This window comes from Erinaceus europaeus, chromosome 6 (assembly GCF_950295315.1).
Source record: "Erinaceus europaeus chromosome 6, mEriEur2.1, whole genome shotgun sequence".
Lineage (NCBI taxonomy): Eukaryota > Metazoa > Chordata > Mammalia > Eulipotyphla > Erinaceidae > Erinaceus > Erinaceus europaeus.
The window spans coordinates 14,910,957-14,926,697 of record NC_080167.1 but is presented as its reverse complement, the minus strand read 5'-3'; the positions used below and the strand labels follow the sequence as shown (position 1 = coordinate 14,926,697).

General features: G+C 41.5%; 1 non-coding gene across 1 annotated transcript; it reads right to left on the bottom strand.

Annotated features, from left to right (window-relative positions):
- Positions 1–14,394: 14,394 nt before the first annotated feature.
- Positions 14,395–14,501, bottom strand: LOC132539142 (U6 spliceosomal RNA). The gene has a single exon (XR_009550448.1). It is a non-coding gene; the product is annotated as a U6 spliceosomal RNA (small nuclear RNA).
- Between the last annotated feature and the right edge of the window lie 1,240 nt (positions 14,502–15,741).

The window sequence follows — 15,741 nt, the reverse complement described above, 5'->3', positions numbered from 1 at the left end:
GCAGCTCCTGACAGCTTTCAACCTGACCTGTTGACTAGCTACGGAAGAAGGGCAAATGCTAGAAGAAGAAGAAGAAGAAGAAGTTAAAGACACATCAGGAAAATATTTACATTGCCCATTATTAACAAAGGACTAGTATCTTAGAAACACAAAAATTATGTCCAAGAAACTGGTAAACATATCAATAACCTAGTAGGGAAATAAGGCAAGGACAAAGTCTTACACCGGAAATACAACTGACTCTTAGGCAAATGAAGAAGCCTGGTCTCTCCCTAGAGTCCCCTTGTCTGTGATTTGTCTAGTTAGTCACTAACATGAATTAACTTAACTGGTCCCATGTAAGTGGCCTAGCCTAGGAGACCAGAGTCTAGAAGTAGTTACACAGTAGTGACTTAATTTTTTTTTTTCATTTATTTACTTACTTACCAGAGCACTGCTCAGCATTGGCTTATGGTAGTGTGGGGGGTGGATCTAGGGGGGATGGTGGGATTGAACCAGGGACTTCAGAGCCTCAGGAAGGAAAGTCTCGGCATAACCATTATGCTCCACCCCCTTTCGTTCCCCTCCCTTTTTTCTCGTTGTTGTTGCTATTACTGTTGTTATTGCTGTCGTTGTTGTTGGATAGGACAGAGAAATCAAGAGAGGAGGGGAAAACAGAGAGGGGGAGAGAAAGATAAGACACCTGCAGACCTGCTTCACCACTTGTGAAGCGACCCCCCTGAAGATGGGGAGCTGAGGGCTGGAACTTGGGATCCTTCTTCTGGTCCTTGCTCTTTGCACCATGTGTGCTTAACCCACTGCACTACCGCCCGGCCCCCACCATTATGCTTTCTATCCCCACCCCACAGTAGTGGCTTTCAACACCCCTTACTTAGTAAACTATTCACACCTCTCAAAGCTGGGATTTTTAAAATTTATTTTTAATTATCTTTATTTATTTATTGGATAGAGACAGCCAGAATCTGAGATAGAAGGGGGAGATAGAAAGTGTGAGAGAGAGAGAGAGAGAGAGAGAGACATGCAGCCCCGCTTCACCACTTGCAAAGCTTTCCCTCTACAGGTGGGGACTGGGGCCTTGAACCCTGAGCCTTGAGCTTTGTAACATGTTCACTCAACCAGGTGTGCCACCATCCAGCCCCAAAGCTGGGATTTTTTAAAAATATTTTATTTATTAATGAGAAAGATAGGAGGAGAGAGAGAAGAACCAGACAACACTCTGGTACATGTGCTGCTGGGGATTGAATTTAGGACCTCATGCTTGAGTCCAATGCTTTATTCACTGCATCACCTCCCAGACCACAGGATTTTTTTTTCTTTTTCTTTTAAAAAGCATTTTATTTGAGGGGGGGCGTGGTGGAGCTAGCACTGCTCAGCTCTGGTTTATAGTGGTGCTAGCAACTGAAACTGGGGCCTCATGAATCTTTCGCGTACCTGCTATGCTATCTTTCCAGTCCATAAAGTTGGGATTTTTTTTTTTTTGCCTCCAGGGTTATCGCTGGAGTCCAGTACCTGCACCATGAATTCACTGCCAAATATTTTGTGAACATTTATTTATTTTTCCCTTTTGTTACCCTTGTTGTTTTATTGTTGTAGTTATTGTTGTTATTGATGTTGTTGGCTAGGACAGAGATAAATGGAGAGAGGAGGGAACGACAGAGAGGGGGAGAGAAAGACACCAGCAGACCTGCTTTCACCGCGTGTGAAGCGACTTCCCTGCAGGTGAGGAGCAGGGGCTCGGACCAGGATCCTTATGCCAGTCCCTGCCCTTTGCGCCACATGCCCTCGACTCCCAGAGCCCAAGATTTTATGTCAAATGTTGGACCATTGTGAATACCTGTAGATACTGTCCTCTGGAAGAGCATCATTATTATTTTAGTACTATTTTTCTTAAATATTCCCTTTTGTTGCCCTTGTTGTTTTACTGTTGTAGTTATTGATGTATTGTTGTTGGATAGGACAGAGAGAAATGGAGAGAGGAGGGGAAGACAGAGAGGGGGAGAGAAAAATAGACACCTGCAGACCTGCTACACCGCTTGTGAAGTGACTCCCCTGCAGGTGGGGAGCCGGGGGCTCGGACGGGATCCTTATGCTGATCCTCACGCTTTGTACCACTTGATTAACCTGCTATGCTACCGCCCGACTCCTTTATTACTGTTTTTTTAAATGACTGCTCAGCTCTAGTATATGCTGGTGCCAAGGATTAAACCTGCGACTTTGCAGTCTCCTGCATGAAAATCTTTTGCAGAACCATTAGGCTATCTCCTTTGCCCATATATCCTTCAATAGCCTAAACTCAGGTGTTCTGAAAAGGGACTACTTATGAATAACAGAAGTCATTGCCAGTGTTTTGGGACCTTGAACCTCAGAAACTGACCAAATATACTGATTATACCGCAAAGACATTGACTTACAGAATTCTTAAATAGGCCTCAGTTATCACAGCATATGCTTCCAGGCCAACAATGTAGGAAGAGTAGATCAGATCAACTTTCCCCATGTGCTGGCAGCATCAAGATGGCAATAAATTGCATTACGAATCCTTCCAAGGGTCATAGTAAATCCATTTATTATATCCTTAATTGTGTGTGGTACTGTGCTATGCTTTAACTTGGAGATGATTCACAGAGAGACTTAGCTAAACCTTGCCTCTTCTTCAGAAGAGTTTACAATCCAAGACAGACTGGCTGACGCTCATTCCCATTTACAGGCAAATTGAACAGACACAAGGAGTATAGCATTAGGTCAAATGAACATGGTGAAAAGGAAAATGCTTGTGCATGCTCAGTCCAGATCCAACATAGCCCTATTTTTTTTTAAAAGTTTTTTAAAACCTTTTAAAAAATTATTTATTTATTGGATAGAGACAGATAGAAATTGAGAGGGAAAGGGGTGGTAGAGAGGGAGAGAGACAGAGAGACACCTGCAGCCTTGCTTTACCACTTGTGAAGTTTTCCCCCTGCAGATGGGGACCAGGGGATCGAACCTGGGTCTTTGTGCAATGTAACATGTACACTCAGCCAGGTGAGCCACCATCCAGCCCCCACAGTCCTATTTTCTAGCAGCAATTGGATACAGAGGTAAGACTTTAACTGACCAGATAAGCTTGCAGGTGTGTATGTGTGTGTTTGTGTGTGTGTGGTGAGGGTGGGTGGTTGGTTAGCATAATGGTTATGCAGGGTCAGGAGGTGACACACCTGGCAGAGCACAGACATAACCATGTACAAGGACCCAGGTTCAAGACACCAGTCACTACCTGCAGAGAGGGAGATTCCTGAGTGAGGGAGCAGTGCTGCAGTTGTCTCTCTTTATCCCTCTTTCTCTGTCTCACTATCAAAAGGAAAATTAAATATTAAAAAATTACCAATTCCTTAAGAAAGTACTTTTATGCTTGAGGCTTCAAAGTCCCAGATTCAGTCCTTTAAACCACCTTAAACCAGAGTTGAGCAGTGCTCTGGTGAAAATAAATGAATAAAACAGAGGTGGAAGATGTTGACTTAACAGGATAATCTAGCAAAATTCCTCTAGGTCAAGTTTAACCTAATACCACCAGGACCCAATTTATTTCTCATCAGTCTATAGCAACATTCTCCACATGGGTTCCATTTCAGAATCACTTACCTACTTAACTCTCTAGAAGGTGAATTCAGACTCCAAATTCACATAATTTCTCATTCCTCTTCATGAGAGACAACAGAAGCAAAGTCTGGAAACAGAATCTGACCCTTCTAACTTGGGCCATGTGTCTGTCACTGAACCAATCACTGTGGAGGAAAGTGTGATACAGGAAATACCTACTAGTATAGAATAGGACCAACACCATTCAATTCTATGCGTTGGAAGTTCCCATCTTAGTTAAAGATCAATGTTAAATGCCCCTGAAAGCTCTTTCTGACAGATTGTGAACTTGTTGCTTTACAACTACATATACTGAAGTCATACTCCAAGGATAAAGTTCTTGGAATTTGCTGTTAACACCATAAGGATCCTGGTTCGAGCCCCTGCTCCCCAACTGCAGGGGAGTAGCTTCCCAAGCGGTAAAGCATCTGCAGGTGTCTATCTTTCTCTCCTCCTCTTTGTCTTCCCCTCCTTTCTCCATTTCTCTCTGTCCTATCCAACAACAACATCAATAATTACAAAAAACAAAAACAACAAAGAAGGGCAACAAAAGGGAATAAATACATAGATAAATATAAAAAGTAAAAAAAAAATGTTAGGAAGTGTGATCCGGGAGGTGGTGCAGTGGATAAAGCACTGGATTCTCAAGCATGAGGTCCAGAGTTCAATCCCTCACAGCACATGTACCAGAGTGATGTCTGGTTCTTTCTCTCCTATCTTTCTCATTAATAAATAAATAAAATCTTTTAAAAAAATGTTAGCAAGTTGCAATTGAGGTGGAAAGGAAAATGCTTGTGCTAGTAGTGTTGGGCTTGAATGACTGAGGTTCCCATTTTGATCCTCAGAACCTTATGAACTAGAATGGTGATCTGGTTTCTCTATCTATCTCTGTCTCTGTCTTTCTGTCTCTCTCCCTCTGTGTGTGTATGTGTGTGTCGTGTGAAACTCTCATATGTATAAATAAACTAAATCTTTGAAGAAATGTTAGGGAGGGCCGGGTGGTGGTGTGCCTGGTTGAGTGCACCAGTTTTCATGCCAAGGACCTGGGTTTGGATCCCCCCTCACTACCTGGCCTCCTTACCAGTGTGTGTGTAGGTCTCTTCACAAGCAGTGAAACAGGTCTATGGATTTCTGTCTTTCTCTCTTCTTCTCTGTTTCCCACTCCACTCTCAAATTCTCTCTTTTATATCCAATAAAAATAGAAAGAAAGAAAAAAAGCTCCTGGGGGTTGGGTGGTAGCGCAAGGGGTTAAGCGCAGGTGGTGCGAAGTTCCATTCCTTCCTGTCCTATATCTGCAGTGAATAGAGTACCTGTTCAAAGAACTTAAAATGAACAGAGCATTAAAGAAGTTCCTAGCAACTCAATTGGCATGTGGTTCAAGGCCATTAAGAACCTGAAAACAGAATGAAAAAAATCATACAGTTTTTAAGATTGTATAAATAAGGCTCAGATGCTTCAGAAGCTTATGGAAAAGATGAAACCACTTTGAATTTCCCAATAAATCTGTCTTGACAAGAACTGGTTGATCATGCTTTCAAACAGATAAGGCTTTAGATTAAGAATATACTATATCCTGGGCTCTCATATAAATAGACATGCTTTTAAAAATTAAATGGGGGGGGCAGTGGCGCACCAGGTTACTTGCACATAGTACAAAACGTAAGGACCTGCTCAAGAATCCCGGTTCGAACCCCTGGCTCCCCATCCGCAGGGGGTTCACTTCTCAAGTGGTGAAGCAGGTCTGCTGGTGTCTTTCTCTCCCCTCTCTATCTTCCCTTTCCCTCTCAATTTCTCTCTGTCCTATCAAAAAAAAAAATTGAAAAAAATGGCCACAGGAGCAGTAGATTCATAGTACAGGCACTGAACCCCAGCGATAACCCTGGAACCCCCAAAAAAAGATTAAATAAGAAGTGGGGGGCTGGGTGGTAGTGCATCCAGTTAAGTGCACATATTACCATGTGCAAGGACCTGGGTTTGAGCCCCTCCTCCCTATCTGCAGGAGGGAAGCTTCATAAGTACTGAAGCACATCTTCAGTTATTTCTCTTTTTCTCTCCCTCTCTTTCTACCCCCACCCCAATTTCTCTTTGTCCTAATAAAATAGAAAGAAAGAAAAAAGTAACTCCAGGGAGCAATGGATTTGTAGTGCTGGCACCAAGCCCCAGTGATAAACTTGGTGACAATAAAATTAAAATAAAATAAAATAAAATAAAATAAAATGTGGTCTGGGATGTAATGCAGTGGATAAGGTGCTGGACTCCCAAGCATGAAGTCCTGAGCTTGATCCCTGGCAGTACATATACCAGAGTGATATCTGGTTCTTTCTCCCTCTCTCTCTTTCTCTCTTCCCATCCCCCTCATAAATAAATAAATAAATAAATAAAATGTTAACAAAAAAGTAAAGGACTGGCTAGATAGTATAATGGTTATGTAAATAGACTTTCATGCCTGAGCAACTAAAGGTCTCAGGATCAATCCCCAATACCATAAGAGCTGAGCAGTGCTCTGGCAAATAAAAAGAAAATAATAATAATCATATAAAAACAGATGTTAAATGCAAAATAATTTAATCTAATTCATTCTGTGTATGAAATTATGTCCCCAAGAAGATAACATGTGTCAAAGACCTAACTCTCAATGTGATGGTATTTGGGGATGGGCCTTTGGAGGGTGATTAGAGCTAAAGAAATTCATGACAATAGAACCCTCATGATTGAATTAGTGCCCTATAAGATAAGCCAACGGAGTAGTGCAGTGGGTTAAACGCACATGGAGCGAAGAGCAAGAACCACCATAAGGATCCCGGTTTGAGCCCCCGGCTCCCCACCTGCAGGGGAGTTGCTTCACAAGCAGTGAAGCAGGTCTACAGGTGTCTATCTTTGTCTCCCCCTCTCTGTCTTCCCCATCTCTCTTCATTTCTCTCTGTCCTATCTAACAATGATGACATCAATAACAACAATAATAACTATAACAATAAAGAAAAAACAACCAGGGCAACAAAAGGGAAAATAAATAAATTAAAAAAAAAGATAAGCCAAAAAATAAGAAGAAGGAGAAGAAGATAAGGCAATGTTTGTTCTCTTCCTGGTATGTAAGGACACACTCAGAAGGCACCTTCTCATACAAGTCAGGAAGAGAACTCTTACTAGAAATTGAACTGACCTGCACCTTCATCTTGGGATAGCTGCCAGAACTGAGAAAATAAAATCTATTATTTAAGTCATCTATTCTGTGGTATTATCATAGGGCAGCCTGAGTGTATCAGGAGATCCCACACATTTATTTATTTATTTATTTATGAATTAAAATATGCAAAAAATCATGTCTATTTTTTGCTATATAGCCTAAAGGTTATTCTTAATTATTTTTTTAAATATTTATTTTATTTATTTATTCCCTTTTGTTGCCCTTGTTGTTTTATTGTTGTAGTTATTATTGTTGTTGTCGTTGTTGGATAGGACAGAGAGAAATGGAGAGAGGAGGGGAAGACAGAGAGGAGGAGAGAAAGATAGACACCTGCAGACCTGCTTCACTGCCTGTGAAGCGACTCCCCTGCAGGTGGGGAGCCGGGATCCTTATGCCGGTCCTTGTGCTTTGCGCCACCTGCGCTTAACCCGCTGCACTACAGCCCGACTCCCTCTTAATTCTTTTAAAAATTTTCCCTTTCAGTTATGTGTGTGTGTGTGTGTGTGTGTGTGTGTGTACGTGTTTGTGTGTGAGAGAGAGAGAGACCAAGCATAACACTGATTTGGGGTGGAGAGCTTCAAATCCAGGGCCTTATATATAAAAGTCACTTGTTCCACTGTTGAACAACTTCCTTAGCACCTACTAAGTCATTTGAGCTTGAAGGATGCATTTATACAGGAGAGAAGACAGGATTGCTTCTATTTGATTGTACTCTATCTTTCCTTGTATCCACATCTGTTGCCTGTGACTTTGCAGCTCCTCTTGCTAAAAAGGCAGAGTCTGTTTCCTGTCCCTTGAATCTGGGCTGGTGTCATATGTTTGCTGATTGATTGTGACAGAGGTCTTGGTGTGTTTCGTCTCTGAGCTTAGGTCTGTCTCTAAGACCTAGGTATTTTTCCCTTGCTTGCTTGTACCTCTGCTTCCAACAACAGAAGCATTCTCTGGGGTAGCCTGCTACAGGATGAGAACCACAGAGAGTCACTCCAGTTGTCCCCAGTCAGTCCTCACTCAAGTCTGTGTTGATGTTCCAGTTAGGGCAGCAGAGCTTCTGAGGCTGTAACCCTGGATGTGTCAGCAAATGTACATCCTGTCAAGTAGCTGATCTGCTTTTGCTTTGTTTTTCCTACAGTACTGCTCAGTTCTGGTTTATAGAGGTACTAGGGACTGAACCTGGAACTTCTGAGCTTCAGGCATGAAAGTCTTTTTGCACAACCATTATGCTGTGATCCCAGCCTTTTGCTGTGGTTTTGTAGTTGATATACAAGATTGTGATACTAGTAATCAACTGGTACATTGCCACTATTTGGCTCTAGTTGGTCATCAAACCTTACAGATCCAGTAATTCCTGCAAACTGAAATCTATGAAATTTTTACAAACCAAGAAATGAACACTTTGCAAAGTAAAAAACAAAGCAAAACAAACAAACAAAAAAAATGAGAGGGTCAGCAAAACAACTCATTTGAACACTGCATGGTGTGTGACCTAGGTTTGAGCTCAGTCCTCACTATTAGAAAGAAACTTTGGTGCTGTAGTCTTTTGTCTCTCTTTCTGGCTGTACCTGTGTGCCTGAAGAAGTCATCCTAGAGTGGTGAGGACCCCGTAATGACAAAAAAAAAAAGACTGTGAAATTTCTTTTATTTATTTATTTATTGGATAGAGACAGCCAGAAATCGAGAGGGAAGGGGGTGATAGAGAGGGAGAGAGACAGAGAGAGAGAGCTGCAGCTCTGCTTCACCACTCGTGAAGCTTTTCCCCTGCAGGTGGGTACCGAGGGCTCAAATCCAGGTCCTTGTTCAATGGAACATGTGCGTTCCACGTTCCACTTGGCCCCAGTAATTTTTACTTCTATTATTGTAGCTTTTTTTTTTTTTTTTTTACTTACCAGACACTGCCCTAAAGAATTTAGAGAGTCAGGTTATCCTGACTCATGAAAACAGTTGCTATGTACACAGCCACTAATAAAAATTATGTAGTATATATTATATTTTGCTGACTAGCACTAAAAAAGTGATTTCATTCCTAGCATGATGAGAGTTGACAGCAAAAATGTCAACTCGGGGGACTGGGCGGTAGCGAACCGGGTTCAGTGCTCATAGTGAGAAGTGCAATAATCCCAGTTGGAGCCTGGCTCCCATCTGCAGGGGGTCGCTTCACAAGCGGTGGAGCAGATCTGCAGATGTCTTTCTCTCTCCCTCTCTGTCTTACCCTCCTCTTTCAATTTCTCTGTCCTATCCAACAACAGCAGCAGCAACAACAACAACAATGAAAAAAAAAAAGATGGCTGCCAGGAGCAGTGGATTCATAGTGCAGGCACCCAGCCCCAGCAATAACCCTGGAGACAAAAAAAAAAAAAAAGCCAGCTCAATCCCATATTGTGAATTTGTTCATTGATGCTTCCAGCTGCAACTGTCAAGGTCTACTCTGGATGAAACAGAAGGTTCAGAGTTAACAACAAGAGTTTCTTGCCCCAGGGACCAAGGTTCCTAAGCTTTGAGAAGCCATAATGCTATCTTGGGACTGGAGATACTTAGTGATGCTTATCAGAGAGATTAAGTTTCCCCAGCAGCTCAGTTATTACCCAGTACTTTCTGTACTGATTGAACTCTGGGATTCTGCATGACTCTTTCAAAGGCAGGGCTCATTTTATCTGTAGGAGAAATTTTCTTCCCTCTCAGCTGGGTTTTCTGTGGTTATCAACAGATAGTTTTTTTTTTTTTTTGCTTTTTTTTTTTAGCATGCACCCTGGAGACCCAGTCTACACATAATATTTCTTTTGTTCAAAGCAATCAGAGCCATTCTCTTATTTCCTCGAACATGATGTCTTAGAATTGCACAACAGTGACAGTTAAGGTTTGTCATTTTCAGAAATTTGGGATCTGATCAGCAGGAGAAGCTAGCATTCTGTCACACTGCTGGCTCTCCCATCTGTTGTGAGGGCTGCAGATGACTTGCCAGTCACTACTAGTGACTTACTGCCTAATGAGTAGTGGAGGAAAATTGGTTCTGTTTGGGCTATACATAAAGTCATGTATGTAGCTACTAGTTACTCAGAATAGTTTAAACACCTTTGATAGCTGCTTGGTTCTTTATAATCACAACATTGTTAGTTATGATTCACAATTAGCCAGCTGGATTCCTGGTCCCAATTACAATGTGGAGACTGTCCTCATTCATTTCTGGTGACATATGAAATGTTGCAGCCACTGTGGGAAACAGTCTGGCAGTTTCTTAAAATGTTAAACACAGAATTATTTTATGACTTAAAATTCTACTCTTAGGTATATTCTCTCCTTTTCTTCTTCTTCTCCTCCTCCTTCTTCTTCTCCTTCTCCTTCTTCTTTTTTTTTTTTTTGTTACAATCTATCTATGTTTATATGTTTGCCTATTTTTTCTTTTTTTCTTTATTTTATATTAGTGGTTTAAGAATGATTGATAAGATTGTGGTATAAGGGGTACAATTCCACATAATTCCCACCACCAGAGTTCCATATCCCATCCCCTCCATTGGAAGTTTCCCTATTCTTTATCCCTCTGGAGTATGGACCAAAGATCCTTATGGGGAGCAGAAGGTGGAAGGTCAGGCTTTTTTTTTTTTCTTTTTTAATTCATTTTATTTTAAAATACTGTTAATATATGATATTTCCTTTTTTTAAAATAATTTATTTCTTTATTGGGGAATTAATGTTTTACATTCAACAGTAAATACAATAGTTTGTACATGCATAACATTCCCCAGATTCCCATTTAACAATACAACCCCCACTATGTCATTCATCATCTTTCATGGACCTGTATTCTCCCCACCCACCCACCCACCCCAGTGTCTTTTACTTTGGTGTAATACTCCAATTCCATTTCAGGTTTGACTTGTGTTTTCTTTTCTAATCTTGTTTTTCAACTTCGGCCTGAGAGTGAGATCATCCCATATTCATCCTTCAGTTTCTGACTTATTTCACTCAACATGATTTTTTCAAGGTCCATCCAAGATCGGCTGAAAACGGTGAAGTCTCCATTTTTTACAGCTGAGTAGTATTCCATTGTGTATATAGACCACAACTTGCTCAGCCACTCATCTGTTGTTGGACACCTGGGTTGCTTCCAGGTTTTGGCTATTACAAATTGTGCTGCCAAGAACATATGTGTACATAGATCTTTTTGGATGGATGTGTTGGGTTCCTTAGGATATATCCCCAGGAGGGGAATTGCAGGGTCATAGGGTAGGTCCATTTCTAGCCTTCTGAGAGTTCTCCAGATTGTTCTCCACAGAGGTTGGACCAATTTACATTCCCACCAGCAGTGCAGGAGGGTTCCTTTGACCCCATACCCTCTCCAGCATTTGCTGCTGTTCCCTTTTCTGATGTATGACATTCTCACAGGAGTGAAGTGATATCTCATTGTTGTCTTGATTTGCATTTCTCTGACAATCAGAGACTTGGAACATTTTTTCATGTGTTTCTCAGCCTTTTGGATCTCTTCTGTGGTGAATATTCTGTCCAAGTCCTCCCCCCATTTTTGCATGGGGTTATTTGTTGTCTTGTTGTTGAGTCTGGCAAGCTCTTTATATATATTGGTTATTAAACTCTTATCTGATGTATGGCATGTAAAGATCTTCTCCCATTCTGTGAGGGGTCTCTTGGTTTGGGTAGTGGTTTCTTTTGCTGTGAAGAAGCTTTTTAATTTGATGTAGTCCCATAGGTTTATACTTGCCTTAGTCTTCCTTGTAATTGGATTCGTTTCATTGAAAATGTCTTTAAAATTTATGCGGAAAAAAGTTCTGCCAATACTTTCCTCTAAGTATCTGATAGTTTGTGGTCTAACATCCAAGTCCTTGATCCACTTGGAATTTACTTTTGTATTTGGTGAAATACAGTGATTCAGTTTCATTCTTCTGCATGTTTTCCTTCTTCTTCTTCTTTTGCCTCCAGGGTTATTGCTGGGGCTCAGTGCCTGCATCACGAATCCACTGCTCCTGGAGACCATTTTTTCCCCTTTTGTTGCCCTTGTTTTATCATTGTTGTGGCTATTATTATTGTTGTTGTTGCTGCTGTCATTAGATAGGACAGACAGAAATCGAGAGAGGAGGGGATACAGAGAAGGAGAGACCTGCTTCACTGCCTGTGAAGTGATTCCCCTGCAGGTGAGGAGTGGGGGCTCAAACCCAGATCCTTAAGCTGGTCCTTGCACTTCAAGCCACGTGTCTTAGGTATATTCTTAACAGAATTTAAATTTTTAAAATATGTAAGATATCTTAAACTTATTATTATTATTTTTGCCTCCAGGGTTACCACTGGGGCTCAGTGCCTGCACTACGAATCCACTGCTCCTGGCAGCCATGTTTTTCCAATGTTGTTGCTGCTGTTGTTGTCAGGACAGAGAAAATTTGAGAGACGAGGGGAAGACAGAGAGGAGAAAATGTAGACACCTGCAGACCTGCTTCACCACTTGTGAACCTCCCTGCAGGTGGGGAGCTGGGGCCGGAACCCGCGTCCTTGAGCACTGTAATACATGCGTTCAACCAGGTGAGCCACCATTCGGCCCCTATGACATAGGGAGATTGTATTTGTGACTTCTGGATCCTCATGCATGGAAGTCTAGTGGACTACTGCTATGCTGTTTCTCAGAATCCAAATGTATAGGCAATATATGCTCACCTAAAAAAGTGTACCTAAAAAGAGTTAATAGTCTTGAGATTATTTATTTTTTAAAAAATATTTCATTTTGGGAGTCGGGCGGTAGCGCAGCGGGTTAAGCGTAGGCGGCGCAAAGCGCAAAGACCAGTGTAAGGATCCCAGTTCAGCCCAGCTCCCCACCTGCAGGGGAGTCACTTCACAGGCGGTGAAGCAGGTCTACAGGTGTCTATCTTTCTCTCCCCCTCTCTGTCTTCCCCCTCCTCTCTCCATTTCTCTCTGTCCTATCCAACAACGATATCAGTAACAACAACAATAACTACAACAACAATAAGAAAACAACAAGAGCGGGAGTCGGGCTGTTACGCAGCCGGTTAAGCACAGGTGGCCCAAAGCACAAAGACCGGCTTAAGGATCCGGGTTTGAACCTCGGCTCCCTACCTGCAGGGGAGTTGCTTCACAAGCGGTGAAGCAGGTCTGCAGGTGTCTATGTTTCTCTCCTCCTCTCTGTCTTCCCCTCCTCTCTCCATTTCTCTCTGTCCTATCCAACAACGACAACAACAATAAGAACTACAACAATAAAACAAGGGCAACAAAAGGGAATAAATAAATAAAATAAATATTAAAAAAAACAAGAGCAACAAGAAGGAATAAATAAATATTTTAAAAATATTTTATTTTATTTAAGTGAGTGAGAGAGAAAGATATAGCTAGAGAGAAGCCAGGTCACTGCTCAGCTCTGGCTTATGGTGGCCATCTGGTGACTAAACCTGAGACCTCCGGAACCTCAGGCATGAGTGTCTTTTTGCACAGTCGTTATGTTGTCTCCCCAGCCTTTGAAATTTGTTTATTCCTGGTCTGGGAGGTAGCCCAGTAGATAAAGCCTTGGATTCCCTAGCATGAGGTCCTGAGTTTGAACCCTGGCAGTGCATGTGCCAGAGTGATACTCTGGTTCTCTTTCTTTTCCTATCTCTCTTATTAATAAATAAATACTATTTGGGGGAAAAGATGAATTTATGGAACCTGAAACTAAATGTAATGTAAAACAGAATGAACATCTTTATCATTTCCTTCATGTTAAAAAACCTTAATTTTCAAATTGTAAAAATAAAAGTGTATATGAATCCTCACAAACATATGATTTATAACAACTAAGAGGGGGAAATACCCCAGAATGCCCACAGATAAATAAAATGTGGTATATTCATACAATGGAATATTACTCAGTGATGGAAAGGAGTGAAATTCTGATAGATGCTACCACTCTGAAACATTATACCAATTATATAACATATCATATAATTTCATTATATTTATTTATATTATTTATTATTGAATAGAGACAGAAATTGAAAGGGCAGGGGGACAGAGAGGGAGAGAGACAGAGAAACACCTGCAGACTTGCTTCACAACACGTGAAGCATTCCCCCTGCAGGTGTGGAATGGGCTTGAACCTGGGTCCTTGCTCACTGTAATGTGAGCACTTGACCAGGTGTACCACGAGCTGTCTCTTCAATTATTTTTATTTATTTATTTATTTATTTTTATCTTTAATGTGACAGGGAATGAACACAGAGCTTGGTATGTGTATAAACCACCACTGAATGGCCTCTTCAGGCATTTTTTTTTCATTCTTTGTGCTTAAAGGGAGAGAGGGAGTGATAGAGGTGAGAAGACACAAACAAGAGAGGAAACACACCACAGCAACCTTCTCCATCATCCCTGGAGCTACCCCAGTGCCGCTCATGGTGTTCCTGTGGGGTGCTAGAGCTCAAAAGTACGGTCTCACACCTGGTTAAGGTGTGGGCACTATGGGATGAACTTCCCAACCCCCAGTATGACTCTATTTATATTAAATGTACAGGAAGTACATTGGACCATGAGTCCAAACTTCTCATTGTTGCTGTGGTTGATCCACAACCCTGTGGTTGCCCAAATTACAAAGAGATAAATTAGTTTTTTTTTCTTTTTTCATGGAACACTTCACGAATGTGCGTGCCATTCTTGCGTAGGGGCCATGCTAATCTTCTCTGTATCGTTCCAATTTTAGTATATATGCTGCCGAGGTGAGCACGAGATTAACTAATTTTAAGGTCAAAACTAGAACTTGGGGATTCTGCTTCCCAGGCCAACATACTTCTTGTTTCCTTAGTCATGATTATATATTTTTTTCTGAGAGTCATGATTTCTCTCTTTGGCAGGGAAGGACTTGCTGATTAAGGATGGAAGGGGACAGTCACTAAATAATGCACAAGATGAGTTAAAGGTTTATATGGAAGCAAATCGAGGAACCTGAGGGCTTTCTAGAGAGAAAATAGTTTTGGCAGTATGAATTGCTTTTTAATATATTCAATTACATATTAATAAAGGCAATTTTGTTGGCAAGAACCAAAATTTGTTCTCAGTCAAGCTGAAACAAAAAGCAAACATACTAAATCTCCTCAAAAGACCATTTGGGGGGGTTGGGCAGTAGCGCAGCGGGTTAAGCGCACGTGGCACAAAGGGCAAGGACCAACAGGATCCCGGTTCGAGCCCCCGGCTCCCCACCTGCAGGGGAGTCTCTTCACAGGCGGTGAAGCAGGTCTGTAGGTGTGTATCTGTCTTCCCCTCCTCTCTCCTATCCAACAATGAACGATGTCAACAACAACAATATTAATCACAACAAGGCTACAACAAGAAGGGCAACAAAAGGGGGAAAAAATGGCCTCCAGGAGTAGTAGATTCATGGTACAGGCACTGAGCCCAGCAATAACCCTGGAGGCAAAAACAAAAACAAAAACAAAAAGACCATTTGCTAATTTTTGAGATATTATATTCTTTTTTTTAAAAAAGATATTATGGGACCAGGTGGTGGCACACCTGGTTAAGAGCACACATTATAGTGCTCAAGGACCTAGGTTCAAGTCCCTGGTCCCCACCTTCAGGGGGGAAAGCTTCACAAGTGGTGAAGTAGGGCTGCAGGTGTCTGTCTCTCTGTCTCTTTCCCTCTCTGTCTCCTCCTCCCTTCTCAATTCCTCTCTGTCTTTATCCAATAATAAATAAATAAAATGGAAAAAATAAAAAAAAGATATTGTTTATTTATGAGAAAGAGAGGAAGAGAGAGAGACAGAACCAGACTTCACTCTGGTACATGTGATGCCAGGGATTGAATTTAGGACCTCATGTTTGAGAGTTCAGTGTTTTATCCATTGCACCATCTCCTTTGACCATGAGAGATTATAGAAAAGCTCATGCAGTTGAAGAAAGATCTAGGGTCTCAAGGTGAAAACAGAACTTAATGGACCAGAGATGTCTAGTTCTCTACTTTTCCTTTC